Below are 19136 nucleotides of genomic sequence, written 5' to 3'. Positions count from 1 at the left end.
TTGTAGTCAAATTTGATCGGTTATTTATGATGGGTAAGTCTTTATTAATTGTTTTGTTATATCGCTCACTCCTTTCAAGAACGTCATAAATCAATAAACTAGATTTATCAGGAGAACGTTTTTATAGTTTAAAATATAATACAATGTTTAAAAATAAATATCAAGCCATTTATTGAACATTTTGCTGTGCAGCAGATATTTTTAGGTAAAATCTGGTTAGATATTTTTAGGGAAAAAAGGTTTTTTCTCCATTTGAAAAATATTTAGGATATTTAAAAAAATACTAAAGCTAAATACTTAAGAACAACACTTTCTGCCCTGTAGCGGGTAAATATTAAGTTAAAAATATGCCGTTTTTGCTGGGATATAGAACATTTTCTGGGCATTCCGAAAACACGCAAAACTAAAAATTGACGATTTTTGATTTATGACGTTCTTGAAAGGGGTGAGCGATATTACCATACCACAAAGTTAAAAAATGCTTTTAATGTACTCGTACAAAAAAAAAACATTATTATTTGTTAGACTACAGTGAACCAAGAGGTATTGCCAATTTCTGAAGCTCGATTTGTACTTTGCAGGTTGTGTTCATCCCTCTGTGCGAAGAGGGCGATGCCAGCTGCCCGCCGGGGGGAGGGGTGCGGAGGGGGGAGCGCTAGCTTGACGCACGACAAACAGGTGAACCAAACGTACAAAACGTTAACGTACTTTAGGCTGTAATAGAGACAAAATCAACTGCAAGCAACGTTAGCTCACTGTAAAGAGTTCTAATAGAGAGTGAGTTTAACTAGAAAAAATTTAATGTAAGTGGAAAAAGGATCAGAGGAAGACCGAGAAAAACATGGCACGATTAGGTATGCCAAATACTTGAAAGTGGTCAGGTTAGGAGTCGTAACAATCGGCGGGTATGTATGGGGAGATGCATGAACGTGGAAGAGGCGAAGAATGTTTGCAAAGACAGAGTGGTGTGGCGTTCTATTCTCTCTGCCTACCCCTGCGGGGAAGCGGCGTGATGGTTAGTTAGTTAGTTTTTTTTAGTTTAACTTATAAATACCTACACAAGTAAACGATTTATTTAAAAGTCCGTCATTGACCACCCTACCTTCGGGTTATTTTCAGGCATTTTTTTTTATAAACTAGCAAAATAATCACAACGTTTGTTGTCACAAGATATTGTCAGGTTTAAAACCTGACAAAAAATTATCAGCGTATCCGGTAGGCATTAAATATTTTTGGAACAGATATCTTTTCTCGTGCGCGTAGGTCATACGGGTAAGCGCGGAATGTTGAAGAAAAACCGAGCGTATCACGTACGTTCGTATGTGTAGGGTGGTTAAATGTGTTTCCAATTACTTATTATCCCTGATCCCTTATGACTGTGACTGCTAATCAACACAAAAAATAAAGCCACTTGTGATCTACCCAGGCTTTTTTGCCTAGCGGCCAAAATATTTTGAAATTTGTTAATAAGATAGTGTTTAGTATAAATCAGTCTTGAAAAAGAAGCGGTTAGCTTCGAAACCAGTAGACATTATAATTAAGTTATAATAAAATATTTATAGTGATTTTAAAACCAAGTTATATTTTAATTATAAAATAGAAAATCACAAAATTATTAGGTCCGAATCCTGGATTATAATCACACACATGAGAAACGCCAGAAAATACCATTTTCATTTTGATTATATAAGCTTATAATTTGACCAGATAAAAATAAAAATAAAAATAACATGAAAATAACTCCTGTAATTGGCGATAATCCAGATTTTGCAAACAAGTATTTGGACACACTCAAAATGTTGTAAAGTTCATTTTATCATAACTGAAAAGCTTTACCTTCATTTAAATAACTTGATGTTTTCTTGGGAAATGTGTCGATAGTGGAGCGGTTTATTTTCCGCGGGCATAAATAATTTTCTATTGAAACCCTTTGAAGTGAAAGCAATCTGTTATGTAGTTCCATGGCGGTGGATTTAAATGATTGTTAAGGATGATTAATGGTACTGAATAAGAAATTATATTAAATGGAGAATTCTCGAGTCTCGGGGGTTGAAAATACCCAAACGGCGTTTATATATTTATTGGAATGTCTACGGTGCGTTTTGTGGCTCCACACAAGCACCTTTGTAATAAGATACAGTTAAAATAATTGCCTTTTTAGGTGTATTTGTAACTTTTATCAATTGATATTAATTTTGGCCTGAAATCAGAATATAGATGCTTTAATTTAATTTTAAAATGTAGACACAATATTGTATACGTACTTAGCCTGTTCAATTAATACGAAAACTGACGTCACAAAACAAAATGTATTTTTTTATTTAAGTTTTACTCGGTAGATTCTACTTTTTCATAAAATATGTAGACAATAGTGACACGTGTTTCGATACAATCCGCATTATTTTCAAATATGTTAAGGTGAATCTCAATTTTAAGGTTGTGTCCTTGGAACGTTAAAAGATAAAGAGAGGGGAGCTGTTTCTTATTTTCATTTATTGGTTTATCAGTGGGAACATAGACAATAGGGGTAGTCGTTGTCATATTTTCAATGATGGGTTTATTATTTTTTTATGTTTCTATGGTTTAAAATGTTGCAGTTAAATAAAACATGAATTTCTTGGATCTTAATATAGAAATAATCCATAGACAAATCATCTGATATATCGCTCACTCATTTCAAGAACGTCATAAATCAAAAACCGTCAATTTTCAGTTATGCATGTTTCCGTAATGCCCAGAAAATGTTCTATATCCCAGCAAAAGAGGCATATTTTTAACTTAATATTTACCTGCTACAGGGCAGAAAGTGTTGTTTTTGCATTTTGAAGAAAAGGTATTGTTTAATTATTTTAAAAAATAAACTAGTTATTTTTCAAATGGAGAAAAAACCTTCATGTTTAACCTAAAAAGATCTGTTGCGCAGTAAAAAGTTAGATAAGTGGTTTGATATTTATTTTTAATACATTGTATTATATTTTTAAACTTTAAAAACGTTCTCCTGAAAAATCAAGTTTTTTGATTTATGACGTTCTTGAAAGGAGTGAGTGATATGTATATACTGAAAACCCACACATAATTACCTCTTGTTCAGCCCATCCCCCAAGTCATAAAATAGCTAGTTTGAAATCCATGTTTCATAGAGCGCTAAAAATTCCATTAAATAAGACTAAATTTAACCGAGAAATTATAACAATCAAACAAATTGTCAAGCTCAAAAAGATTTCAAGAAATTCATTACATCAGGGAATTCATTATATTATATTAACGTTTATTACCTCGGAATTGCCCTGTATTATTGTTATCATAATTAGTTTTAGCATTAATGATATTTAGGTAAATACATTGATGGCATTGGCGTTACAATTCTCAGTGCTATTAAAACTATATGATAAAACGTTTCATTATATATCGCGTATTATCATGATTGATGATGATAGAAGCACATATGCACGAACGTGAATACTTGATAATCAAATTGACGAATAAAAGAGATTTTTTCCCCATATACGAATCCACGGCTTTTGACGCTTGATTCTTTTTAAGTAAAGTAAACGATCATTTACTAGTTCTGTAATATAGAAAAGTTATCAAATATATATTAAGTATCGAAAAACAGATAAAAGATAAACATTCCTCAAACCGAAATACGTATTTTCATGCGTCTAAACCCGGGGGAAACAATACGACACATGGTATAAAGTATAAACAACATCCCCCGCCACGAATCCCTAACTTTAACCAAGATGGGATATCTTGGGCTAAACTTCCAGATCTGGAAACTAAATTGTATACTTTGTATCAAAGAAGTTGGATTTTATCTACCGCGCATAAATCTTACAAACTACAGGTTGGGGCGAGAGCGATTTTGAAGCGACTAAAAAAGTCATTTTTACAATTTATTGCTACCGCATTTTTTAGACAAGTTGCCTAAATTTAATGAAAGATAATTTACAGGGCTTACGACCGTCATAGGCTGGTTTAATGATCACTTGAGTAGTGTGGTTGTCATTCTAGGGTAGATTGGTTACACGTGTGTAAATTGATCTCTTAAACCATGCCTATGACGGTCGTAAGCCCTGTAAATGCCCAGACTTCCACGTTATTATTCATCTATGCCGAGATGTAATTAATAACGCCTTATTTTAGATAATCCAGATTTGTGAACAAGTATTTGGACACACTCGAAATGTTGTAAATATATTAGCTGATCAAATTATAATTACTATTAAATAAATTGAATGTGATGTTTTCAAGCGTTCCTCAAATATGTGAATATAATCCAGGATTCGGACCTCACATACAAATGAAAGCTCAGCTTAATAAAAATCTTTCCTCATCCCACCATAAATGTCTCCAGTGAGCTCTTGCACACTCTTGCATGTTTAGAGTTTGATATCTAGATGTTTCAAGAATTTGATTAGTGTGGTTTTCAATCATGGGTAGAATCGGTGAATGTTACGTGTGTAAAAAGATAATTTCATTTGAACGCTGCTCAAACCGGGTCATGAAATACTTATTTGCTTGTAATTCGACATGTGACTGATGGGTCTCTGTTATTTTTTGAGATGATATTCTTTGCTTTTTCGGGGTATATATTACTATCCAGTTTAAGTTGTTGATGTCGAATGCTCTGAACTGTCAAGATTATTAGGAGCTATAAATACGCAATCTGCAATTATATTTTTGCACCGATTTACGTTATAAGGTTTAAATGATCTTTTACAGCCTTAATTGAATTCGGTATTTTTATTGATTCTCCCATGTCTACTTAAAATTATATTTAGAGTTTCAGTTCCAAATGATTACTGTCCATCATATCATCTTCCTTAGTTTCAAAATTAATATTATTTTTAATATCAGATACTGGATTATTCATCCTACCCATGAGATGTCAATTTTTAAGAGTAAGTTAAATGTAAATACTTCACCAAGTTCTTAAATGGTGACGCTATATACCATAGACTATACGCCATACTTACAAAAGTATCGAAAATCGTACCTACCCATATGTGGAAGGTTCTGAGACCATTGCATATAGTCGTATACAGGTTTCAAGAATTAATGCAATATAAATATTCAATAATGGGCAGAATGTTGAACTTTACGCAAGTGTATAAAGTGATCGGTTAAGCCAGCCTAATGCCAAGTCGTAAGCCCTGGGATGCTCAGACTTCGGCCTTCTGTCATATAAAGAGGAACGATAGAATTTCAATATTGGATTGAATGATGAATGTTACACAGTGCATGAAATGATCACCTAAACCAGCCAATGATAAGTTTTAATCCATTTTAATTTCCAGATTTACATATCCCCATCTCAATAGACATTTTGATTTTAAATTAACTTTGTCCAATGGTGCAACAAAAAAACATTTTTTTAAAAAATATATTTTTAATAAAATAAATATGTTATATGCATATTATTTATTGATTCCGCATTAACTTTGTGGAATGACATGTTGATTATTTAAAAAAAATTAAATACTTGAATATACCACTTAATGAGTTTTATTTACAACATTTTGAGTGTGTCCAAATACTTGTTCACAAAATCTGGATTATCTCCAATTACAGGAGTTATTTCCATATTATTTTTTGACATCTCATCAAAGATGAAGAATATGGAAGTTTGGGCATTTACGGGGCTGACGACCGTCATAGGCTGGTTTAAGTGATCACTTTAAACACGTGTAACATTCACCAATTCTACCCATTAATATTAATCAATGAATTTGAGTAGTGTGGTTGTCAATAATGGGTAGAATTGGTGAATGTTACACGTGTTTAAAGTTATCACTTAAACCAGCCTATGACGGTCGTCAGCCCCGTAAATGCCCAGACTTCCATATTCTTCTTCATCTTTGATGACATGTCAAAAAATAATATGAGTTTTATTTATATATACGACTGATTTCGAAAACTTCCAGATGTTTTCATCTTCTGATGAAAATTCAAAACTGAACATAAATTAATATAAATGTTTTTAATTTTTAACAGAAGATGAAAACATCTGTAAGTTTTCGAAACTAGTCGTATAAAGGAATAAAACTCGTTAAGTGGTATATTCAGGTGTTTTTTTTTTTTTTTAATAATGTTATATGCACGCGTAGATCAAAAACATAGTACATAAATGGATTTATTTGTTTCCTTATAAAATTTCAACCTACAAATGTTACGATCAACGAGCTTTCTTGTAACGTATGAAACGACACCGACGAAGGTTACATTTTTTACACGCGTAAAACGTAAAATTACTTGGCTTACCCTTACTCATTTATACGTGATGTGACTTAAGGCATCTCTGGTAGTACTACGTTCATATAAATGTATATACATGTATGTACAATAATAAAATCAAAACCAAAAAAAAACAAAATAAAACCATTCCGGATTGAGGTATTTTGATTTGAGATTATTTGAAGGAAAGAAAACTCCCCGTTTTTTTTTTCAATCATTCGCGGTATCATGACATAATTTTTATTTGCGATTACTGTCTGAACTTTATAAAAATAAATATTAAGCATTGTTTTTTCTCCGAACTCAACATTTATACCTGTAGGTGCGCGGTTAATAATCGTAAATATAAAACGATTTATTTATTTATTTTATTTCATTTTTAGAGGAAAACTTGGCATGGTCAAGTTTGTAAAATACATACTTGGAAGTGGTCAGGTCAGGAGTCGAATCAGCGGGTATGTGTGAGGAGATGCATGAATGTGAAAGAAACAAACAATGTTTGCAAAGACATAGTGGTGTGAAGTTCTGTTCTAAGTTCTGTTCTCTTAGAACAGAACTTCACACCACTGTGTCTTAGTACACTTAGACATTTATGAATTAGTTTTTGGTAAGGAAATGTAATTAATTATGAGTATTTTAATGTTTTTAATGTTTTAGAAGTTAATGAACCCTGATGATGACAAGGTTCTTGTCGAAACCGGTAGGTTAAAGTGTACTAATAATACAAAAATGGTTTAAACAAAGTTGTTTTATTTTATAAAGTTCATAAAATGTGCCACAAAGTATCTGCGAAAAACATTCAAGAAAATCTCTTCTCTTTGCCTACCCCTGCGGGAAAACAGCAGTAAATTGGTTACGGTGAAGTTTGTTGGAGAAATGTAATTTGATTTGATATTAGATCGCATCCAAATAATAATGAGAGAAAAAAATGATAAAACACATTTTTTGTATTATAGTGACACCTATCCTCAACACAGCAAAGCTAACATGAAAAAAAGTATTTTTATTATACAAAATTGAATTAAACTAAAACTTACAAAAATGTGCATACCGCCGCAACTTAAGGTTTCTCAAACGCACCGTTACTGATATCTTAAGAATCCCATTATGGTAGCTCCTTGCATAATTAATTAGTAATTATTCAAAAATAATTGCATCGTTATTTAGTAATCGAATTACAGGTATCTATTACAAAATGATGAATCGTCATAATAACGGAGAGCGCTTTTATAAAAAAATGAAAAAGCTCTCGAATGTACGGAGCGGGTAAACGGCATGAGCTTTCGCCGCCATGTCGAAATGGAACGGGCAAAACTGCTGACGAAACAGATATTCCATAACCCTGGACGGGGGTTTTAAATTTGAAATCTACCATGATACTTTGAAAATGTACGTATATATTTAATATGCACGTTTAAATATTACATCCGATGTTAAAAATATATGATACGTTAAAAATTAGATAATGAATGACCGGATACGCAAACTATTACTGAATCTTTGATATTTCTTATTTATGTTTAATGTACATTTTGTATTATTTAACTCTGCAAAATATTACTACGCTTAAAATGTTGTCTAAAATATTTATTAAATTTACCCTGTACCGGTACCTGAAGCGCAGAACTGGTCATCTTGACTTCATGTAATTGATGATCAAGACACCCCAAGCGGTGATATAGTGGCCTATGCACCATTTGGTGCGCATAAGGATTACACTATTTAGTACTTAAAAATAATTCTAAGTAATGTAAGCTATCAAGGAATCGATCACAATAGAATAAAGACTACGATACGCATTATGTGTATACTACTAAGTATTAAAATAATACTAAGTAATAAAACCTATCAAGGAATCGATCATAATATAATAAAGACTATGATACGCATTATGTGTATATTACTGAGAACTAAAAATAATACTAAGTAATGTAAGCCATCAAGGAATCGATCACAATATAATAAAGACTATGATACGCATTATGTGTATATTACTGAGAACTAAAAATAATACTAAGTAATGTAAGCTATCGAGAAATCGGTCACAATAGAATAAAGACTATGATACGCGTTATGTGTATATCAAGTGTGATACAGGATCGATAATGTTTATATATATTATTACACATCCCTCGATTACTATATCCCACTCGGTCATACACCTACGTTTGCGATCGTATATTGCGGAGAGACGGAGTTACGTATTAATAAACAAACTTTCCCTCAAATACGTGGGGTTGATTAAACTTATCCGTGTGCTTTATGGTCCTGTGGCCGTCGTAAAACGTATTCTTTATAGTCAACTCAACCAGCCAAATGAGTTTTGTACATGTTAATCTTTAATAGTAAGAATACAACATAGAAAAAAAATATATTACTGGCCTACAAAATTTAACTTTAGGATGACATTTTTATATCTGATATCTAAATCGGCCAATCTGAAGATAATAGTTTGCTTTGTTTTTAGCCATCTGTTTTTTTTACAGAATCGTATTTTGTTTTTATATGGGATACTTGAAGTACGTAAAAAGAGGATCATTGTTTTATTTTCGCCTGTTGATGAGAACATCTGTAGTTATAAATATCATGTTTACAAAAATGATTTCGTAAAGTTGTATTATGCAAGTGTGTTATTTTTTTATACTTAAATCATCGTGTTATTCCACATTGTTAATGCCAAATCAATAAATAACTTGAAAAGAAGCGTTACGTTATTTTTTTGTACGATTATTTGATTTTTAATAAAATATTAACCTTATTTCGGTGAAATTCTTCAACAATTTCGTTAATTGATCCGGCGTGAAAAGCGACATTACGACTTTAACATTAACTGTACACTTTTGCTAGAGTTTCTGATTTTTAGTTCAAATAAATCATTGATTAGCATTGAAAAGTTGAATTTTTAATACAAGGTCGAATTTTTAACAGGTTTTGTGAATTCGAATATATACTCTGTATTTCGGGTGTTATAATATATTAAAAATTCAAAATAAATGGCACAAATTAATACGAGTGATTCAATTCATGTTGTATTATTTGCTGACGTAACTTTGACATAAAAATGTCAAAGTTCCTTAACATAACGTTGTCGAGCCGATATAAATTTTTACAGCCCATTCGTAGTAATTTGGCTCTCCTATATCATCTGGGTAACGTTCCAAGTATTCCCGAATCGATCCGGGAAAAGGGTCAGACGAAATCGGGAATATCTTAACGGCCACGAAAATCTCGGAACTTTTATTAGATTCGGATCTTTCCCGTGTATTGCACCCGCGCGAGGGGTGGGAGGGTGGCTAGGTGGATCTCCGTCAGGCCATGAGCGGGTAGCTACCTGTTCCAGTAGGCACATTTGTACGGGAGCAGTGCCACACACAGGTGGCGCCGGAAATCGATAATCTCAGACGTGTTTTACATAATTCGCAGATTGAGACGTCACATTTTGTACGTTTTTTTAATGATGTGCCAATAATTTTCCAATGTTGACCGATGGTTTTAAGGCCTCATTCGCAATCGCAGAATTCAGTCAGCCCCCGGAAGTACGATTATTATTATTTTTTTTTTTTAATTATTTATTGAAAAATATTTGTTAATTTGATTTTAACTCCTTACCTTTCAATAATCCCTTATTTTTATCCAAATCTTACCCTTTTCTTCTCAAAACCATATGTTTATTTAGGAAAAAATCATTCTTCAATACTAATGCGGTGTTTAAGAAAATAATTAAATTACGTTCAATCATGTTACCTGGGTTGAAAGAAAATTAAGTCGTCTTGACGATGTACATTCTCCACAGAGATTAAAGTAACATATTTTAAAAAAAATAGCTAGAAGACACAAAAATCGTCTTGATGATGTACAGGGTGACACAAAATTAATCACCCTATCAGAAGATGTTATGATTTTTGCAAATGACGTCGAACGTCACAAAATTCAATCATATTTGGCATTTGTGAACTTGACAGCTACAGTATATAAACAGATTGATAAATAAAACGAGCACAAATATGTATCAATACTGAGACAGCCACTTGACGGATATCATCTTTTTAACTTAACAAAATAGAATTGTTAAGATCCAGTTAAAAATTTCAATGACTTTTTTAAAATTTTATTTAGTGAAAAAATTTATTCAAAAACAAAATTGGAAGATTAATATTGCGCCACCCTGAATCTGTTTGTATACTACGTGCGATTTATTGACGTACGACGCCATTTGCAAAAATTATAACATCTTCCGATAGGGTGATTAATTTTGTGCCATCCTGTACGTAATAAGCAAGATAAATAATGAATGCAAATCTCATCTGAAAAAAAATGCTGGGTACTCAGCCAGGAATATATAAGTCTTACTCCATTTTTACGTCCGCGTAGGTACATGCCCTGGTTAAAAATAAATACTAGAATTTCCTTTAAGTTCACTTGTTTTTTCATCTCTTTGTGCGAGAAGGTCTGTTAGTAATAATAGTCGTCCGGAGGTGTTGGCCCTGTAACCTATTTTACCGAATTTGAAGAGCCCTCGTTTCCGCTTATCTCGGAGGATGCCTAGGCGCCTTTTGAAATAAGCCTTCATTCTTACTGGAAGCTCCTGTGTTACACGTTTCCCTGTTAAGGAGATTAACTTTCCTACTCTTGGGTAATCTTTTCAATTTAACTTACGCTACAAAATACGCCTTGGCTGTACCGCCGGCATACTCCGCTCTCGCCAAGATTATTTATTACAAGTTTAATTCGGAACCGACGCGGTAATACACGGTTTCCAACATGTTTCAAGACTTTTTCATACGTAATAGAGTGTCGATGAATAATGGTTGAGTAGGAAATATGATGACTGACCATTTTTTTTAAATATCTGTGCACAGTTCCGTGTCTGTCTGCTGTGCTGGTCGGGGTTGTAGAGACGTCTGTGTACAGGTCAACGTCGGTTCGAATCGGATCTAGTTGACTAACTGAACTGCCTAGCTACTAACTCCTATCACTGCTTACGTCTAGGCACTTCTAGAAAATTTGGTGGTGGATTTAAAAACTTATATTTATTTAGATTGGCAGTGACAGGGATATTGAAAGCTTTTAAATGTAAATACACGACAAAATCAGGCTTCAATTTTGCTGTCACTTTTTTTTTAATAAATTTTGCAACTAAGTTCATACAACAAAACAAAAAATTGCTTTGCTAGAAAAGGTCTCTTAGGAGATGGTCTGCCTAGATGCTTCTGTATCGTCGTCTATACATCGTGTCGTCGTGTTGAGATAATTTGAGTATGTGAATCGAATGAGTGAAAAAAGATTAGTAAAACAAATGTATGAGGTGTATGTAGTTGGTAATAGAAGCGGAGGAAAACCAAGGAAAACTTGGCATTGTCAAGTATTTCAAATACTTGAATGTGTTCAGGTGAGGAGTCATAATGATAAGCGAGTATGTATGAGGAGATACATGAATGTGAAAGAGGAGAAGATTGTTTGCAAAGACAGATTGGTGTGGCGTTTTTCCTGCGGGGAAGCGGTGTGATGGTTAGTTAATTAGTTTGTTAGTTATAAATGTATTTTTAATTTGAGCATTACTTGGTAAATACAACTTTTATTTAAAAATAGTAGTATTTACCAAGAAAAACTTAAATTATTGGATAGATATTACCACTAAGTGACTACCGAATCAATTAATAAAATGATTATAAATGCTTTAGATGTTACGATACACTTAACCCTTAGATACGCGCAACTTAGGATTCTAACCATTTTTTTTTGTTTATATTGTAGTGAAAATCCATTCTAAAGTTTTATAAATTTTGAACTACTTTAAATCCGAGGAAGAAGCCGTTGTCTTGGGGGAAATTAAATAATGTGAATCTTACTTGTGAAATATTAAGTAGAGCTTTAGAATGTATTCATGAAGGTTTGTATCGGTTCAAAAATAACCCCATAATCGAAATAAATGATATTCGATTAACTTATATTTGGAGAAGTAAACCATTGAAAAACTTGTACGTTTCTTATTGGCACATCAATAATAATAATTTTTCTCAGTTTATATGGTATACTTATTAATCATTGTTCATATGTCCAAATTATTTTACACTAAACAAAATTCGTAATATGTTATATCCATCCATTTTTATCAAAATAAAAATGGTAAACACCACTATTTGTAAAAAATTATCGTGACAAGGTCAAATTTCCGAGATTAATATTGAACTGGTGAATTTCCTGAAAACCTGCATACATTCCTAAAAACCTACAAACATACTACAGCTACAACTACAAAAGCCATCAAGCTGTTTCCCTGCAGGGGCAGACAGAGAGGATGAAACGTCTTACACTTCTGTCCTGGAATACACTCCTAGCTTCCTTCACATCCATACATCTAGTCATACATGTCCTCCGCTTACATAGACTTTTGACATCACCAGATTTTAAATCATGATTAATCTGGTCGTGTCAAATGTTTTTTGGCTGTCCTCGTCCTGTTCTCCCGTTCACATTTGCCAAATATATTTTCTAAGTAATTCTCTCGTTCTCCATTTTCTCCACATATCCATACCACCTTTAATAACGTCACTTAATCTTTTCAATAATCCTTATTTTAGGTATTTATGTTGCCAAATTATTATTTTGTAACAGATTGATATTTTTTCGTATCTAAGTTATACGACTAATACTGGTGGGCCCTTATTATTATACACTGTTATATTTTTCTGTATTTTTTCAAAGAGCCCAAAATATTTATATTTTCCCATCGGATCACGTTATTTTCATAGTCGTTATAAGAACAATACAAAAATGTAAGTAAGTTTTATTGCGAATTTAATGTTTCTAGTTTGCAATAAGGAACATTTCTATCCACGCTCCACAATACTACTGCTGAGTTAAATTCTGATTAGAATGAAGGAACTTACCGTTATACTATCGCCTTTCATCCATATATTTTGATTATGGTAATCCCCGGAAAGGCACGCTTTATATGAAAAAAATGAAAAATGTTTATCCAACATACCTACATACGTATACTTATATATGTACGTACAATGTCGGTTTAGAATTTTAAAAACATCTAACTTTATTTTATTCTCGAATTGTACAATATTTTCACAAGTTATTTAAAACATTTAAGGAATTATTGATATAATTATTTTAATTTCTTAGAAAAATTAATTTTTTCTCCCATTTTCTTATAAAATAATACTTTGCATAGTCTGGTTTCAAAAAAAAATCTATGGTTCTCTTTGAAAATTTTAACGGAATAAAAAAAAGCAATTTATCGTTAATGCTTAAAATTACTTTTGTGCACAAATCTTCTGTTTTCCGAACAACGATCATCAATCTTATTGATCTCTAAAAATAAACGTATGGGACAATCAACCGAAAAATAGAAAAGCGCAGACATCGTTAAAGCAATTTTTGCCAATAAAAAATGCATGTTAAATACATTTGAATAAAAAATTGTACAAACTCATCAGTTAATTAATGTTTAGTTATTTTTAAAAAATACACACGTTGATATATTTGAATATATTACGCTCGTTTTATTTACTAAAAACAAGATTTTTTAATGTATAACTAATATCATTTTTTGTGGTAAATCCGGTTAAAGATATTTTGGGTTATCTGTACCATTAATTTGCCGGACTATGAGGCATTTATACATATTTTATTAAAATATCGTATTATACTAACATAATATTGTTTTGTTTTTGATTATTTCTTAAGGTGGGATAATCAATAGGCCACAGGTAACATTTACCGTCATTAATTTTTTTTTCATCAAAACACTGTTTTTATATTTTTTTAAAATAAGTTTCTCTTCGAAATAAATATATGGTTTTGAAAAGAAAAGAGTTATTGAAACCTAAAGAGTTTCAAAAAAATATTTTTTCGCCAGCACATATTCCATAACATTCTCCAAAAAATGTGTGCGGACAACACGCGCATATTTGAGAGTATACCCTTATTACTCTTAAATTTGTCATCACAACAGCAAAAGGCATCAAAGAAGAAAAAATAAACACCATTTCTCCACATCGAAATAGTGTTCATGAGTATGCATATTAAGGCGCTCTAATTAGCGTAAGTTCGTATATCTGCTGAAAACGTTTTTTCCGACCAGATTGTACGGAATTGGAACCTCCCTACGTAACACCCACAAACCTACAGCAATCGGCTTTAGTTCCAGCCGCAATCTACTCGCAGACTTGCCGAGATTATTAAAGCGATGGAGTCCTCAGTTCTCAGTTCTCAGTTCTCCGTTCCCAGTGGTGGATAGTGAACTCGGAGAACTCAGCGAATAGCCGCGCAAAATGCTATTTTTCCTCACCTACTTGGTTTCGCCGAGCAAAATTCCCGGTAGGTAAAAAATTCAATTTATTACAGAGATCAAGAATGATATCAGAATAAACGACTTCGACCTAATAAGGTACACACAATATTTCTCTGAAAAAAAATTGAATTATAATAATATTTAAATACAACATTTTGAGTGTGTCCAAATACTTGTTCACAAAATCTGGATTATCTCCAATTACAAGAGTTATTTTCATCTTATAGCCCCGTAAATGCCCAGACTTCCATATTCTTCTTCATCTTTGATGAGATGTCAAAAAATAATGTTATATTTCATTACTATAATTTTTTTGGATAATTTATACAAATCATTTTCGTAACATACTACCTCAAGGGCGCATCACTTTGAATCTGGGGAAAGGAGAAAGTTGAAATGATTAAGTAAACGAATGCGTTTTTAGATTTTTTTCTTAAGATTTTTGATCTCAACAAGAGAGTTAAATATTCTTTTCACCCTTATCCGCACCCAATGTTGCATAGGGCACTGCATCGTATTGATGCAGTTTTATCTTAAGCGTTACTTAATGAAGGCAAGGAGATCACTCCTGCGCTTCAGGGACCAGTCCAGGGTAATATTAAATATGTATTAGAGTGTTAAATTACTTATATTTATTTTACAACATTAATTATTAATATAAGAGTTTCTGCTTGGTAAAAAGTTTCTTTACATCTCACCAATAGATGTCTTTAGTGAAGTTCTAGCGATTCAAGAACAATGTTTTTAAATTGGTTCATATTTAAATAAAGAATTCCTTCCTAGAATTTGAGTAGTGTGGTTGTCAATAATGGGTAGAATTGGTGAATGTTACACGTGTGTAAAGTGATCACTTAAACCAGCCTATAACGGTCGTTAGCCCCGTAAATGCCCAGACTACCACATTCTTCATCATCTTTGATGTGATGTCAAAAACTTATATATTTATTTTCACCACCCCCCCACTGGGAATCGAACCCGGAACCTCCAAAACGGTAGCTAAACACGCTAATCATTATACTACGGAGGTGGATAATAGTTATAATATTTGTAAAAATATTACATCCACAACAAAAAAAAATAACTATACGAAATCGTGCTGGCTTTGATTTGTTTTAGATAAAAAAGAAGGTGAGCTTTTAGGATAAACAAAGAAATGGGAAAAAAAATTCTCATTGTGTTAAATAATGTATATAAATGTACCTTTATAAATGCTGACATTCGTAGGTAGAGAGAGACATCTTATGGCGGCTCGCGATATTTATTTCATTACACAACAATACGACTCTGAAGGGGTTCGTCAGATTCCATCGCGTGGGAAAAAGAGGCTTTTAATAATTTACTGGGCAGCGAATTCACCCCACACTCTCCCTCCCCTCAGGACCACCCCTAGCCCGCCACACCCTCCGCTCAGGACGCCAATCTGAGGACTTGTCACGCCGTAAAACGAAGTCTAACGAAGGTAATGAAATGTAAAAGATGGATCGGCTGGCGACTGTCTTGGATTCTGACGGTTCAACGATTTTCATTTTTTATCCCCAACCCAATGGTACATATTTTTTATTTTATTTATTTATTAAATAAAGTTAAATTTTTTAAATACAATTTTTATACATTTTTACATATGGCAATCTTATAATTGTATATTATTTTTTACTTCAAGTCTGGGCTTTTACGGGGCTGACGAACGTCATAGGCTAGTTTAAGATAACTTCTTCATCTTTGATGAGATGACAAAAAATAATATGAAAAATACTCCTATAATTGGAGATAATCCAGATTTGTGACAAGCATTTGGACACACTCAAAATGTTGTTATAATTTTAGTTTCGCTGTGCTTCTCCAAAAAAGAGCCTGAGCTCTTGTGGTTGGAGAGGGACTTATACTCAAAGTTTATTGTTTTATTTAATTAATGGTATAATAGTATTTTTCTTTTATATATATATGTATATATATACATATATATATATATATATATATATATATATATATATATATATATATATATATATATATATATATATATATATATATATATATATATATATATATATATATATATATATATATATATATATATATATATATATATATATATATATATATATATATATATATATATATATATATATATATATATACTTATAGATAAAAAAAATTACACTACAATATTTGTCAACCGTTAATAATTCAAAAGATTGCGGTTTTCTTATAAATGGTTTCTTTGTTTAGGACTTAAATTTTGTAAATAATAATTTTACTGGGTATCTTTTTTTCCTCAAAATGACTTTAATTATTGTTCTCCGGATTATTTTCACAGTTCAGTATGTTATTTTAAGTTCTTCCCCATCCAACAATGCCATTATATGGCACTATGTTTTAATAATATTAATATTTTAAATTTTAGTTTAACTAGTTAATACCAATAATGCATTGGGTTTACCTCATGTATTACTGGGTGAGTGAATGAGAAATGTACATAGGTACATATATTGTAAAAAAAAACGTTTCAACATTTTTATCGTTTTGTTAGTAGTGATTAATCACTGTTTATCTTCTTTTTTCGATTCTCGACAAATGTAAGAGGAAAAAATGATAAAATACGAAAAGTGAAATGACTAGGTTAAAATTAGCTATACACATTAATCGTTGAATAGAATTGAAGAAATTCATTTTTAATTTAAGTTTTACTAAGTAAATACCACTATTTTTTTAAACTTTCGTGACACGTGTTTCGATGCATCTCACATCATTTTCAAACACCGAATGTGTAGCTAATTCTAAATTTTAGAGTTGGGTCCTTGAGACGTTGGTAGTTGAAGGGTAAGAGCTGTTTCTTATTTTTATTTATAGTTCCTACCCCCTCTTCAACCTTCAACGTCCCAAGGACCCAACGTCCCATGACCCAACTCTTAAATTTAGAATTAGCTTCACATGCAAACATGATGCAGAATGCATTGAAACACATGTCACAAAAGATTTTTTGAAATAAAAAATGGACAGATTTTACCACAAAGTTTCTGCCGAATTAATTAATGAGAAAAAAATAATTTTATTTATTATATCGGACACTGGATTATTCACCATACGGATGATATTTCAATTTTGTTGTCAATTTATATGAAAAAATTCGCATGAATCTCACCTATGCTCAAAAGGAATAAGCTTAATACTTCACAAATCGCTCAACTGATAATAGCGTAACAATCCGTCATAATTCATGAATGTATCGAAAACCTTCCCGGTATGCGGTAGGTTCTAAGATCATTGGATAAATACAAGTTTCACGAATTAGTGCAAAATGGATGTTGAATAATAGACAGAATGGTGAAAGTTACACAAGTGTATAAAGTGATCGTTTAAGCCAGCCTAATGCCAGGTCGTGAGCCTTGAGATGCTTGGACTTCCATGTATGTGTTTCATATAAACTTTTTTTTAAATGTTTTAACACATTAACTAACAAATGCTGTTCTCATATCCTATGTAAACTCACAAGTCAAATCATAGAACTAAAATCATATACCCAAGTAACTTCATTGCTGACTATGAAATTGTTTAAAATCATGCCTCTAGCGAAATAGCGAGTGTTTTCGCCAGAATTTTCACTCATGAATTACATGAAATTAAAGTAATTTTAAACATAAAGAGTAAATACACTCACAAGCAGCTAAATATAAAGTTAAAGCCTAATTAGGGCCATGATAAGCAGTGTTGCATAAGCCGTAGTCAGATTTCAGAGTTACTTGGAAGTAAGGTAATTCAAAATATCAAATGCCGACTAGTCGACTTTTCGCTGCCAACCGTGTACGTAGTTTTTTCCACTTTTGTTTTATTTGACCAGCGATCGCGTTTCTTCATTACCGACATCATCAGACTGGCGGGAGGCTAAATAAAATTCTTTACACAACAAGGCAGGGATTGCTATGTATATAGCATAGACAAAGAATAATGAATTACCATGTATTATGGAACAATGATAATGTGGAAAACTTTTTTAATGATAAATGTATGTTTATTACATATGTGAAAGGTATTTTGTCAGTTGTTGGTTAGTTACTCAATACAGTAGTATTTTTTTAAAAAATTCTTGATTTTTTTTAAGTGTTAAAAAATATTAAATGTGGAAGTAAAATAACTAGAAAACTTTCTCTGAATATGCTCTGTAATCCGTTCTAATAATTAAGTGTTTTTTAAACATTTTACATGTTGTTTTAAAGTCGACATCAATGTATTGATTGCGCATTATTAAGTGTTTTTAAAACATTTTACATGTTGTTTTAAAGTCGACATCAATGTATTGATTGCGCATTATTAAGTGTTTTTAAAACATTTTACATGTTGTTTTAAAGTCGACATCAATGTATTGATTGCGCATTATTATCACAATTAATTCAAATTTATAAATTGGGAATTGAAAAGGATTGAAAACAACACCGAAAGCTGAAATCATATTAATCCTCATCGGACGCTAAGACTAAACATTACAAAAATAAAATAAAAATCTCCACACACACTGTTTTTAATAAATATTTATCTGTTTAATGACGTATGTGCAGAGGTACCTTAACAATTTATTCTCCATCTTTTTGGCAAA

The 19136-nt window shown here is 31.9% G+C and overlaps 1 protein-coding gene across 1 annotated transcript in view; it reads left to right on the top strand.

Moving 5' to 3' along the window:
• The window catches only part of LOC148299917 (uncharacterized), a 76297-nt gene that overhangs the window by 35860 nt on the left and 21301 nt on the right, over window positions 1–19136 (top strand). Inside the window, exon 2 of the mRNA XM_088275508.1 lies at window positions 582–678. The gene's annotated coding sequence lies outside the window, so the exon portion shown is untranslated. The remainder of the gene's footprint in view (window positions 1–581; window positions 679–19136) is intronic.

This window comes from Brachycentrus maculatus, unplaced genomic scaffold (assembly GCF_059751285.1).
Source record: "Brachycentrus maculatus isolate JH-2025_06_01 unplaced genomic scaffold, ASM5975128v1 h1tg000885l, whole genome shotgun sequence".
Lineage (NCBI taxonomy): Eukaryota > Metazoa > Arthropoda > Insecta > Trichoptera > Brachycentridae > Brachycentrus > Brachycentrus maculatus.
The sequence above is the reverse complement of the archived record's forward strand: the minus strand, read 5'-3'. Positions and strand labels throughout refer to the sequence as shown.